The sequence below is a fragment of the Prinia subflava genome, chromosome 4 (genome assembly GCF_021018805.1).
Source record: "Prinia subflava isolate CZ2003 ecotype Zambia chromosome 4, Cam_Psub_1.2, whole genome shotgun sequence".
Classification (NCBI taxonomy): domain Eukaryota; kingdom Metazoa; phylum Chordata; class Aves; order Passeriformes; family Cisticolidae; genus Prinia; species Prinia subflava.
In genome coordinates, this window is record NC_086250.1 from 29271518 (window position 1) to 29284228 (window position 12711).

At 36.6% G+C, this 12711-nt stretch overlaps 2 long non-coding RNA genes across 3 annotated transcripts in view; both read left to right on the forward strand.

Moving 5' to 3' along the window:
• Positions 1 to 48: 48 nt before the first annotated feature.
• LOC134550063 (uncharacterized) overlaps positions 49 to 12711 on the forward strand; it is a 139594-nt gene continuing 126931 nt past the window's right edge. For both annotated transcript variants that reach the window (XR_010080241.1, XR_010080242.1), the window contains exon 1: positions 49 to 242. This is a non-coding gene — a long non-coding RNA (uncharacterized LOC134550063). The remainder of the gene's footprint in view (positions 243 to 12711) is intronic.
• Positions 7002 to 12217, forward strand: LOC134549346 (uncharacterized). Its single transcript, XR_010080068.1, has 3 exons — positions 7002 to 7111; positions 10239 to 10309; positions 10610 to 12217. It is a non-coding gene; the product is annotated as an uncharacterized LOC134549346 (long non-coding RNA).

Consider the following 12711-nt stretch of genomic DNA (forward strand, 5'->3'; position numbering starts at 1 on the left):
GGCGGGCCCGGGGCGGGCCGGGGCGGCGGGCGGGCCCCGGGCGGTGCAGGCGGCGCTCCAGGGCCGCGGGGACGTGTGCGGCGCCCGGCGCGGCGGCGGGGCGCAGGAGGGCTGCGGTCTGTGCCGGCAGCCGCCGTGGCACCGAGCCCGGCGTAGGTGTGCAGGCGGGGCGGCTTTCCCTGCGCGGTGCATGGGGTATGCACATGGCTCGAGCGCCACAATAAGAGTGTAGCTTTGGCAGTGTGAGTTAACCCGTTTTTGAAATAACTTGTGTTTGGAACATATGCTCTGTGCAGGCTCGGGTGCGGGCAGCTCACGCTGGTTTTGTTTCGTTGTCTTATATTATTTGTGAGCTAAGGATAGACAAAAGGCCTTTCCAATGCTGCCAGTAGCTAGGAAGAAGTCTACTAGCTCCATACTTGTATTACCATATGACAGTTGTCATAAAAATCCCCCAACAACTCAAAAAACCCATCCAAAAGCAAACCAAGAAAATGCCTCTTTCAGTGCCCCCGGATTGCTCTCAAGTGCACGCAGTCAGCCATTCATTCAGTGCTTGTGCGTGAAAGATTGCTCGGCCGTGTTGGAAGACACAAGGTGCTGCTTCCTTATTGTAGTGGCGTGATTGTAAATATCTCCCATCTCAACTGTTCCATGAACTTTTCCCTTAATCTGGATCTTGTTGCTGTTCAGCAGGCTCTTTTTTGATTTTAGGGTGGACCAATATGCTTTAAACTTTTATTTTTCTTGTTTCCTGCTCTTCCAGAATGTAGGAACTGACAGTGGTTAGAATTTCAGGCTTCAGGCACTAGCTAGAGTCTGTGAGAAAGACAAGTGAGCAACTTTCTCATTCTGGCCTGGGGAAATCCTAAAGAGGAATCCAAGCAATCCTTGGAAGGTGAAAAACTGTTAGCAGGTAGTGTTTTCCTAACTTGTTTACTGGCAAAGATCTTTACCAAGAGGTGTAGGCTCTAAATGACCAGTCATATCCATTGTACCAAAGTGCTGTATAAAAGAGTGTGTTTCTAATGAACCCTCACTGTAATGCCCTCCGATGAAGGCTCAGGGTCTCACATCATTATTTTGCCATCCCAAATTGTAATGATACCAGAACAGCCATTTTTTTTTCATCCTAAGATTATTTTGTTAATTTGTTAATCAGTTTCATTGATCTGTAACAAGTCAGACTTTTTATATGCTGTTTATGGCATGCATTGAAGGGTGATTGGTTTGTCATCACTGATTGCTGTGGTTCTTGGTGAAATTTGGACCTTCTGTTCTTCAGAATATGAACTAAGTGCAATGAATCAGTACAATGTCACGCTTCAGAACCATGAGAGCTGAAGGAAGGGAAGCACAATTGTAATGAGTTTATATTATTTTGCCGAAGTTATAATTAGCTGTAAAGTCAAACACCCAGAGATTAGGAAATTCCATATTTAATTTGCTTTTCCACATTAGTTACTTGTATAAACATAACTTTTTGAGAAGGCCTCTGCCAATTTGCCACTTTTGCCACTTAGCAAATGGACTGGCAGATAAGATTTCTTCCTTTTCTCCTCATTCAGTGCAGATCCAGGTCTCATTTATTGCTACGTGTCACCAGTTAGGTCTCAGGCTACGTATGATTTTAGCAATTTAATGGATCTCCAGCCAGGATAAATTCTTATAAATTTTTTTCTTGTTTTTAATGTGAGGGAAGGACCAACACCTAATTACTATCTGAAATTTTTAGTTCAAAGGTTACCAAGTTAACATCTGAAGGCTTTGAGAATGCTGAGGAATGGTTTTGATGCTTGTGTTCTTAAATTCATCCATGATACAGAGCAGGGCGTGTGGTGTAGTCTGCTGAATTCTCATATAGTTTGAAAGACGCATCTTGCATCTCTACAAACCAGGTAGATGTCATCCATTGAATGCATAAAGCAAAAAAAAAAATCTTGTCATTCTTTTGCTTTTTAAAATGCAACTCATTTTGGCTTGGGTAGTTCCTTGGGCTACCTTGAGTTTCCCTTTCAAGACAAACCCATTTTAAGTCTTCCACATGGATCTTTCTGAATTAACTTTTTGTTGTTGTTTTTTGTTTTGTTTGTTTGGGAGGCTTCACCTCTCATGGAATTGGAAGAAGTTCAAAAATAGGATTTATACTTAATGAGAGCACCGTTCAAAGATCAGATGACCTTAGGCCAGGTTTTCCACTTCTGTACAACTGACTCCTCCCACCCCCCAAAAACAAACAAAACATTTCACTGCCAAATCAGAACACAACACACAAATCTATCTGTTGTGAAACTCGTGGTTTCCTTGTCACGTATGGCAGAGGTAAGGGCTGGAAGACAGAGCTCTGTGAGATGGGCCAGTTGGTGGCTGGCTGTAGTTACAGCTCCTAATCTTTTTGTTTGTTTGTTTTGGTTTTTGTTTTGAGAGAGAGAAGCTGAGATTCACTGTGCTAAGTCATCTTAAGTGCCTGAAATTACTATTTGTTTTTTATCTGGAAATGTGATCCTTTAACAATCCTTGGTTTTGAGAGTCATCAGGACGCTTGACTCTTCAAAGTTGTATTTTTTTCAATTGTTTCTTTTTTCTTGTAAATCTAAGTAATATGATCTGTGTATACACTAATCATATTACTGATCATCAACTCTGAAAAATTCATATAATCAGTGAATAATCGATATTTACAATGCTGTCAGATACTCGTATGCATAATACTTTTGTAATAATGCATTGCTTTGTATTTTCTTAATGCAATGTATGAAAAGTGGGTATCAAATGGGATATGTTGCTGAAAGGAGCTGCTGCAGTGCAGTACCAAAGATCTATTTTATTCGTTGATGGGGTTTTTTGTCTGCTTTTTTCTGATGAGTGTCTCTGGATTTTGTGTTTAACTCCAGTAATTGTGCAGTAAGTGGTGATACCTTGAGTACAAATGTGGACCTGAGCTGAGTGTACAACCCAGGGTGCAAAGAGTCTGCTTAAATGCAAAGGAACAATATTCTTTTCCTTGAGAAGAAAGAAACAGGTTTAAAAATTTACAGAGTAATTAGATTTTCCAGTTCCCTTGACCTACATTATTGCTGAGATTAGAAATTGCAGTGTTCAGTAACTGTGTTCTGGCAAGTTTTATGTAACTTTCTTTGCCACTCTTAGTTTATTATGGTTAATAAAAAAGAAATATTTGCTTTGGAGGTACTTTTTGTCCTCTACTTAATATTTACTCTGGAGAGGCATGGATACCTAAGATTTTTTCTCACCTCTTCAAATAGCACATCCAATTAATTAGTTTATATTAGGGAAACCAGTGTCTTTAGTTATTATTCTAGGTGATCATTTGCTCTGTCACATTTATAACATTTCTTTGTTATTCAACAGCTAAACCAGCACAAAAATCCCAAAGTTCAGGAGCGAACAGTGTCTTAGGAATGGATGCCTGTAGTGCTGCATGGCATGGGCTTTTGGAAGGGTAGCCCCTCATTCAGCTGCACTGTGCCAGGTGAGAGGTTTCCTGTAGCTGCAGCCCAGAAGCTGCAGTACCTGCAGGGCTGAGGTTGGAAAGGTTAGCCTGACAACCAGACTGGTTAGCAGCTTCCCCAAACCTAGGAAAAAGTCTTGAACATATTTGAATATAGGAACATCTGGTTTACGGAAAATGTAAGGATTTATTGGATTAGTTCTTATTTAAGTTGATTTACTCGACCAAGATACAATAGGAGGGAGTAGTGATTCTTCTGAGATTTTATATATTTGGCAGGAAAAAAGTTACTTTAGGTAAGCAAGTGAGAACAGTGCCAAGCTAGCTTCCCTGCAGACTTAAAATATTATCTTTTTAATGATTTAGCAGTTATGAAAATGCCAGCATTAGTCTTAAAATACTTTTAAGTGCCAAAAAATATGCAAAAGGCTTGCCAATTCATACATGCACTTTCTTCTGGTAAACACTGAACAGGAAGAGCTTTAAAAAATGGAACACTCTTACATATTTCTAAATCGTGCTGCTACATAAAGAAGCTTTTATGAAGTAAGTCTCACATTATCTTTTCCCTTAGAACCAGATTGTCACCTGACTGTTGCAAGCTGCACTTTGAATACACATAGATGCTCACTACAATAGGAGTTGCTTTCACCATCCACAGGGCTCCCTAATTTTCAGGTGAATTTGGACCACTGCTACAGCTGCCAACAAATTTTTTTCCTTCTGTTTATTGTTGTTGAACAACATGTATGAATTGTGTGCAATTACACTATTACTGTCTGCCAGTCCAGCTTTTATAATCTTGACTTATCAAAAAGTATAGTTAGCACTGCTTTGATGTCTGGTAAAAGTGACCCTGCCAGTAAAGATAGGGATTAGTATCAAATTCTTATGAATAGGGATGAATAATAGTCACCATTTAATTGAAAGAGGGAATCAATTAAATGCAATTATGTTCATTCGAATGTAGACATCTGAGCATGTTTATTTTTTTATATATTTAGAGAACTGCCTGAGTTTTGTGGGGGTTTTTTTTGTGTTCAGTGAATTGTGGTTGGTTTGAATTTGCTTAAAATTGAACTTTTAGCAAAATAGAAAAAGTACTACTTTACATAACTGCTTAGCATATAATTGTTGGGCTTCTGTGATAAAGTTATATTGCTAATACTCAACTTCCTTCAAAGTACCTGAAGAAGATTTTTTAAAACTAATACAAAATTCGTGTATCTTTATCACACACACAATCTAAAATCTGAAGGATTTATCCAAATTCCATGAACTAAGTAAGTAGAAATTAAGATCATTGTTAGGTATTTCAGATTTTCTGTGAGATTATGTAATTTTATATTTGGGGTTAAGCTCCTAAGGCCATAAAACTTTGTTAATTATATCTCCTGTTTTTCAGTTTTATGGTCATAAATATTCCTCCCATAAAAGGTGCATTTCACAATTGGGTCCTTGGTATTTTCTCCTCCTTAGTTATGAATTTATTGCCATAACACTTTTTAAATTCGAGTTTTGATTTAATTCTGGTAGTAGACTACTTTTAGTAGTCAAGTGGATGTGCTTTGGAGAGACTATATGACTTACTAGGCTTGTTCAGTGATAAAGTTATACCTTCCAGTGATTGCAATGAAATCCTGATTAATGTGCAAAGAAAATTAGAAGTGTGGCTCTATGAAGATCAAAATAGTGTGGGGTTCTTTGTTGATCCTTATTCAGTTCCCTGATTAAAAAAGGGTAAAATATGTCTAGGTTTTGAGGAGTTGGACTTCTTGGAAAGATACGACTTCACTTATTCAAAGTTGTGAAAATAGCCAAACACTTTTGAAGGTTTGCCTGTTGTTAAGATGTTATCACTCCCAGAGCAGCAGCAAGCCCCTAATAAATACCAGCTGCTCCAGTGTCCTGGTTTAATGTGCAGAGGAAATAGGACTGTGAACTGAGTTTCCCAGAGATGGACACATGTTCTGTTTGGCTAAATCTGTACAGTGTGTTTTCCAGCAATGGGCTGCGGGGAAGAGTTTATAGTGGCCTTACATCAAAACCATGCAGCTTTTTCTGACAGAACCTACTTATTAGAAGCCAGGTTAATAATAAAAGGGTAGCTGTATTATCATCAGGTGCATCAAAAATGGAAGAATAGCATGTCATTTACGCAATCTTCTTTCTTAAGCTAACAAAAGTCTTCTTGCCTAGACTTGGCACTCTAATCTCATAGAACAGGTTATTTATTTATTATGTTTATTTTGTTATGTTTGTGTAGCCAGGTTACTGACTATTTGACCCTGTTTATTTCTGATATAACATTATATAAATCTAGGAGAAGAGTTTGTATGACAATGCACATCTTTTTTGACTGTAGAAAAACATAGTAATTTGTGGCAGAAATACTGGGGGCTTGACCAAGCTATGTTTTATGAGGAAATGTGCTAAATAGCAGTGGAAGCTATTTTGTGTGCCTGTGAGTTGAAGAAATACTTGAGATAATTACTAAAGGTAATTCCACATGAGCAGTAAGCACTTATTAAATTTTGCTCTCATATCTTGTTGATATGTCAGAGTTAAATGGAAAAAGTGATTACTGAAAGGTGTGGTGGCAGAGAAGGCAATAAAAAACCTGAGTGTTCCTCTCCAGTGTTTTTATCTGAAGATGTAATTCCAAAATGCTTGTTCTTGACCCTTATATATTTAGTCAGGCTTAATATTTCTTGTTGGAAGTTACCTTTGAAAAAGAGTAGATGATAAAATCATAGAATCATTTAGGTTGAAAAATACTCCAAAATACTGATAGATCTATACAACAGTATGGATGGAGCAGATTTATAATAGGTAACCCACAAATTTTTACTCATAGTTAGTCAGTCATCTTTATGACCTGTTACAAGACTCTTAAGATTGATTATGGGCTACCTGAAACCATCCAGACATGCAAGCTGATCACTCTCTGTTTACATGGGAATATTTGATGACTGAACGCATTACTGGCTTTAGAGCCAAATTACAGTAGGGCCTGGTATTATCACTTTTATTTCAGTGCTTTTGTTGTAGACTGTGGTTCAGCTACTGTTACTAAATATATGCAGCAGAGCTGTTTGCAGTTTAAGAGTTGAACCTCCTGGTGCTAAGAGACCAGCAGAAGGTAGCATTTAAGCTATGCCTGGGGGCTCTGCTGAGGTCAAAGGCACAGATGTGTGCCTGATTTGTTTTTGGAGACAGAAAATCGTGCAAAGACAGTCTGTGGGCAAATGGAAGGTTTGCATATAGATGTACATGTTGGTAGCAGTAGGAAATCGCTATGGTGGCTCTGGATTTTAGCCTAGTGATTCCCAGAGGCTTTGGGTTCTGTTGCTCAATTTCTGAGCAGGTGAAATATGTTTTCTGTGTATGGCCACGATAAAATGGTATTGCTATGGAGGATGGATTCAAACATGAGTATGTTATTAGAGCTAAGTAGCTTCAAGTTCTTTTCTCCCTAAAAAAACACCTTTTACTGAAGAAATGCATTTATCTTGACAGATTGTATCCAGAAAGCTTTCCAGGACCTGTGAGATAGAATCTGTACTTCAGAAAAATCATCAGAATGGTCGGATGGTTGGAGCATTGAAACTCAGTAAGCTCCAAATCAGGAAAAACCAAGTAGGGAACTTCTAGCTGTTACTCTGACAACTGCTCTGAGGGTGTGCTTTCCTTTATTGCACAATCCACATGAGTTATTTAAATATTTACATTTATTTAAATTTTAATTATTTAAATTGCATATTTTGATAATTATCTGTTGAAACTTGTCCCTCTTAGTAAACAGTTGGGGTTTTTCCTCTCATACAACTAGTATGAGAGTGGTTCACTATTTGTGTGTAGGTAGTCTTGAGAAGCATTCACCAATGATATTGTTTTTCTTAATAGTAATTTCAATTTCCCAAATTTTAGGAAGATATAATAAAAATATTTTTAAAAATATAAAAATATATATTAAAATGCAGTTATACAGAATAAAATCAAGTTTTTCTCCTGGAGTTTCCCCATAGTATATCAGGCTTTAGTTACTACTTTATAATAACTACTGTTTGTTTCCAGTAGAAGCTGAGTAAATGGTTACTGAACTTTGTCCTGAGAAACCATAAATGTGGGCAATTTCAAATCAAAGACTGGGGTGTTTGATTCTGTAATTCAGCTTGTCATTGACATGTGTGTTAACAGCTTCCAGTGTAATGAGGCTCAGATTTTACTATTGTCTAGGTAACAACTGTTAAAATATTGATGGCAGTGGTATTTACTGTAAGTACTCTGTAAATTTATACCTGTTGAGTTGATCTGTCCATTGTTTTATTAAAGTTCCCTGTTTCCTGGGTTTGGGATGAAATCCAGCTCTTTTGAATTCCTCCATAGAATAAAAATGTTTTCTATCCTGGTAATTAAGTGTTTCTCGGGAAGAAAAGTTTTGTTATCATTTTAGGATTTATCTGGTCTGCCTGTTGCTAGTATTGATAGACAGTGCCTCTTCAGGTTATAGCCTTGTCTGAAGTCTGCTTTTTTTTAATATTCTACCTCTGCTGTATTATTTCATTTGTTGCCCTATTAAATAAAATAACTAACGCAACAAGTTCCATCCTTCCATCATGCTTGTGCAGGCTTTGTAATTTTACTTCACTGACTATATTACATAGAACTGTTCATGTCATCCTCGTTGACTTAAATTATGACATTGTGGTGCTATCTTTATCATAAGATTTCCTAAAATACTGTTTTCAGCTTTATCCCAAGGCTTCCTTACTTATGTGACTGTGCATGTGAGTTTTCAGGGATGCTGCTGAGTTCATCTCATTCTAAACAGGTCAAGTGGAGTGTGGAGGGCTTACAATATTTTAGCACTTATGCATATTTAGAACGAAAATTTGATTTTAAAAAGCCTCATTTTCCATTTAACATAAATTTTAATATTACTTTTTCTTGGATAAAGTAGTAATAAATTAGTAAAATTTCTGATTAAATTAAAAATTATGGTTCTGAATGAGTACTTAATATTTTCACTGCAGACAAAGGTTACATGAATAAAATGTAAAATTTCTTAAAAGACAGTCTATCTCCATAAGTTACATATATATAAATTTTATACTAAATTAAAACTCTGGGGTAAGGGTTTAGGGTGCACCTTAATTCTAATTTTAGTAGCCAGTTTTAACATTTCTCACAGGATGGAAAAGGGTGAACTTTCTTATGATTTTTATATTGTTCTCTGAACCTTACTGTTACTATTTTTAAGAGTTTGTATAGGAAAGAATATTCTGGCAATAGCAATGCATTACTGGAAGCATAAAAGATGTCACTAAGAACCTTTTCTTTTTTTTCCTAACGATAATTATAGACCTGATTTCTGTGGTTCAGTGTTTGTCACTCTTTCCCTCTGCCTGAATAATGAACACTAATCCTAGAGAAAGACCAAAGATCCCGCAGATTAAACATATCCCATGGATTGCTAGTATTAGTAGGAAGCTTGATCCACCAAGGACACAGCTTTACTACAGATCTCGTCAATTTGAGTTTTAAAGGAAATGAAGATATTGTGGTTTAAATTAAGTTTGAAATAGGCTTTAGAATTTGACTGAGGACAAGTCTAGTTTAGATTGGTTAGAAGGCATAGGCTTCACAAAGTCATTCTGATTATGGAAATACTAAAAGATCAGTTTTATTTGCAACTGCAAATTTGTTGCTATTCAAAGTGGTGACATTTCTTTTGAAATCATCTATTAGACTCAAGATACTTGCCTTGAAATGTGGCTGAAACCAGATTGTGAAATTGAATACTTGGACTTTTTGCAAATGGGTAGTGGTTTTCCCCTGATAGTAGGACCAAAAGTGCAGATAATTTCTAGAGATGGCATTGTAAGTGGCACCAAACAAAGTCCAGTAAAATAAATAAAAACTGAACCCATGAATTAAAATTCTGTAATATAAATGGCGAGCATGTGCTTTTTAGCTTTTATCTCTCCTTTTGTGATTTTCTCTGATTACCTCAAAGATGTTTCCTTTTATCTTTTCTTTCTACCTTGGGAATTGTTATCCTCTTTGTATCAGCTTTATGTAGTGTTTATATCTAGACTGCTGCCAGATGGACTTGTCAAAGGTCTGTAAAGTCTGTTGGGCCTTTCATGTATGTGAAAGGGACCTGAGTGGTTCCAGTTGTGGAACTGGTATTATGCTGGGTAAGGCTGTTGTGAGTTTGATGTGTAGTGTTGCCCCGGTATTAGAGATCATAAAGCCATTTCATTCTAGACCTCTGAAAATTATTAATAATGACATATGAATTATATTGTGTTGACTCCAGTGTCATGCTTTCCTCATTCAATAGCACTGGAGTAGTCCCTTTTAACTATGAGGTAATGTCTGCCACTCAGTTTGTCCGCAGTTGAACTCAATGTACAGGTTTCTTATATAATAAAGTCTAAATTACAAAGAATGAAGAATGTAGTATTGAATGAAGAATGTAATTACAAAGAATGTAGTACAACTACTTTGCTATACAAATTTGAAATTGATGCTGATGATACCCATTCTCAACATTTTTAAATACTGTGTGTGTATATTATACAGAAATGGTAGTTTATTTTAAGGTAAGATTGGTTCTTTTACTGACTTTCCTGTTATAATGCTTTTGATTCATTGAAAGAAACTGCTTCAGTAGATTAATTTCTAAAGGTACTGTAAAAGCTTGTGTTAAGGACTGTAAACTTCTACAGATGCAACCATAACTTTTCTGTCTTGGCAGATATTTGAGGACATCTTTCATGTCTATGTTATCAAGCACTTGCCACATTATGAGCTTCAACTTGATGTACAGTATGTTTCCTCATTGCCTTTCTTAGTGAATAGACTTTAAATACTAAACCCAATTTTAAATGTAAAATGATATAAAAAAACCTATACTGTCATATATTTTCTTTTTGAGTAATGCTTTATGAATCTAGCTACTTAAATAACGTAATTTCATCATAAGAACACTGGAGAAACCTTTTCAGTATGGATATAATACAGAGTCAAACAGGATGTTCTTTCATGTTTGACTTTTCACGTGAACCATTGGATGGCTCTACTTCATCGGCTGCTAACTAATGCATACTCCACATTTTCTTTCTGCAGCCACAAGAAAAGATCTCTTAACATGCTAACCTTCATCATTCTTACTTGGTAACATCCACATCTAATATAACGTGAGACTTCAGCTTTATGAGTAATATATTTGTGCTGTAAAAGTTGAAGAGTACCAGAGGAAGAAGAGGATGTGACTGAGTGAGTGAGGGGAAAAGAAGGCACTCAGAAACTCATGTAAGGAAATGTGTGGAGCCAACCTGAGTGTAGGTATAGAGGGCTGTGCCAGGGAGTGGGTGAGTCTTCCTGGGTATGCTGAAGGGGCAATAAATTTTTATTAAGGGCAGAGAGAGACACAGTGGAATGCATGTACTTAAATATGTAAAATACAGTACTTAAATATGTAAAAAAAATTGATGTTGGGAGAAATCATACAGAATATATACTGAGTCACCTTGCTTTTAAAAATTTCTGTGTTTCCCAGTTTTCTTCCAGCTTTTCCTTTCTGCTTTTCCTTTCTTCCCTTTATGCCTGCCTATTCCTACAGTGATAAGGTTATCCTGGCAGTAAGGAAGTTGTGTGAGCCATAACCATTGCTAGTAGAAGGACAGTTATGACTGTTCTGCTGTGTGGAAAGGTTGATCTGCTCAAAAATTGCTTCGACTTTTATTGTAGTTAATCCAACAGACAGCAGTAACAACAACAAAAAACCCACAAAAACCCCCTCTAACCAAAAGCCAAGAGGCTGCTAATTGATTTTTATTTCTAGTATTTCATTTGCATTTTGTTTACATTTCACTTATTTTAGTGCTTCCATTGCTCTTCAGTCTCAAACAGCTTCACTGAATAGCCTGTAAAAGATGTACAAGTTTCTTTCCTTCACAAAGGTTTAAGTCTTCAAACATATTCAGCAACTCTCTTGAAATATAATATTATATCTCAGTTATTCCACTGTAGGAAAACATACAGGATGGTATAGCATCATCTATGAAAACGCCTTTCCTGGGATGGATCATCAGAGTTAATGGTCTCCATTGCCCTTTAGGAGATCTTCCAAGACATTTAATGGATGCTGTAAAGATGTTGCAGAGCATGGGGGGTTGAATTCTGGACAGAAACAGGCAGAAGTGATCAGATGGTTATTTTCTTTCTCCTGTGCCTCATTGTGGTCAGTTGTATACCTTAGTATGTGTCTGTTGTGTTGTTTCTTCCCACTAAGAATTTTGGCCAAGCTAATTATTGACTGTGTGTGCAGTCCAGAGATGGGAAGTAGGATCTGCTCTCTGCCTTCATCTCCTATTGTATATCTTGGTGACTTTTTATAATTCGGTGACAATGCTGTACTTACTCTTTATTGGTGCTGGATAAAATATTTATTGATAGTATGTGCTAATTATATTTGTGCTAGTATGTGGAGTAGTATTTTCAGTATGTGTATTTAAGGGAGTAGAAGGCTCCTAAGTACAAGATTAAATGGATGTAGAAATACTGTGGATTTTGTGTCTTGTCACACATAAAAGCCTTCCATATTTGGTGATGGTTTTCCCCTCCTCACCTCCTACTAAAAATGAAGCCAGTCCTGTATTTTTCTGTATTTTTCGATGTCATAATTGAAAACCTGCAGGATTAGGCCCACAGTGGTTTTCCCACATTTTGCACTGTTTTATACTACACAAATTATTTCTATATCTGTATTTCTGAAAAATTTGTACTTAGTAAGGTAAATGTGGATGTCTTATGAAAGTTCAAGCAAAATTAAATTTTACGTTCTCAACATTCAACATTTGTCTCTGATATAATGTTTTATTATGTAGATATAGAAGTAGAAACTTGGAACAATTGAAATCAAGTCTGAGCATTTAATGTAAAAATAATGAATTCCCTGTAATTAAAAGAAAATCCCCACAGGGACAGACAGTTCTAAGACTTATCACATCAGGGCTTCTTATAACCTCTGAAGGATTTACTTTTTTACAAGTGCATCTGGAAACAACAGGATCACTGGCTTATCTAGTAGCGTTATTTCTATGACTTTATTGGTAATCTTGTGCAGAAATAAGCTCAAAATGACTGAAGTAGACAATTTAAGTAGTCACTTAAATGACTCATCAAGAGTCACTTATGTAGATTCACATTAGTCATGATATTGATTT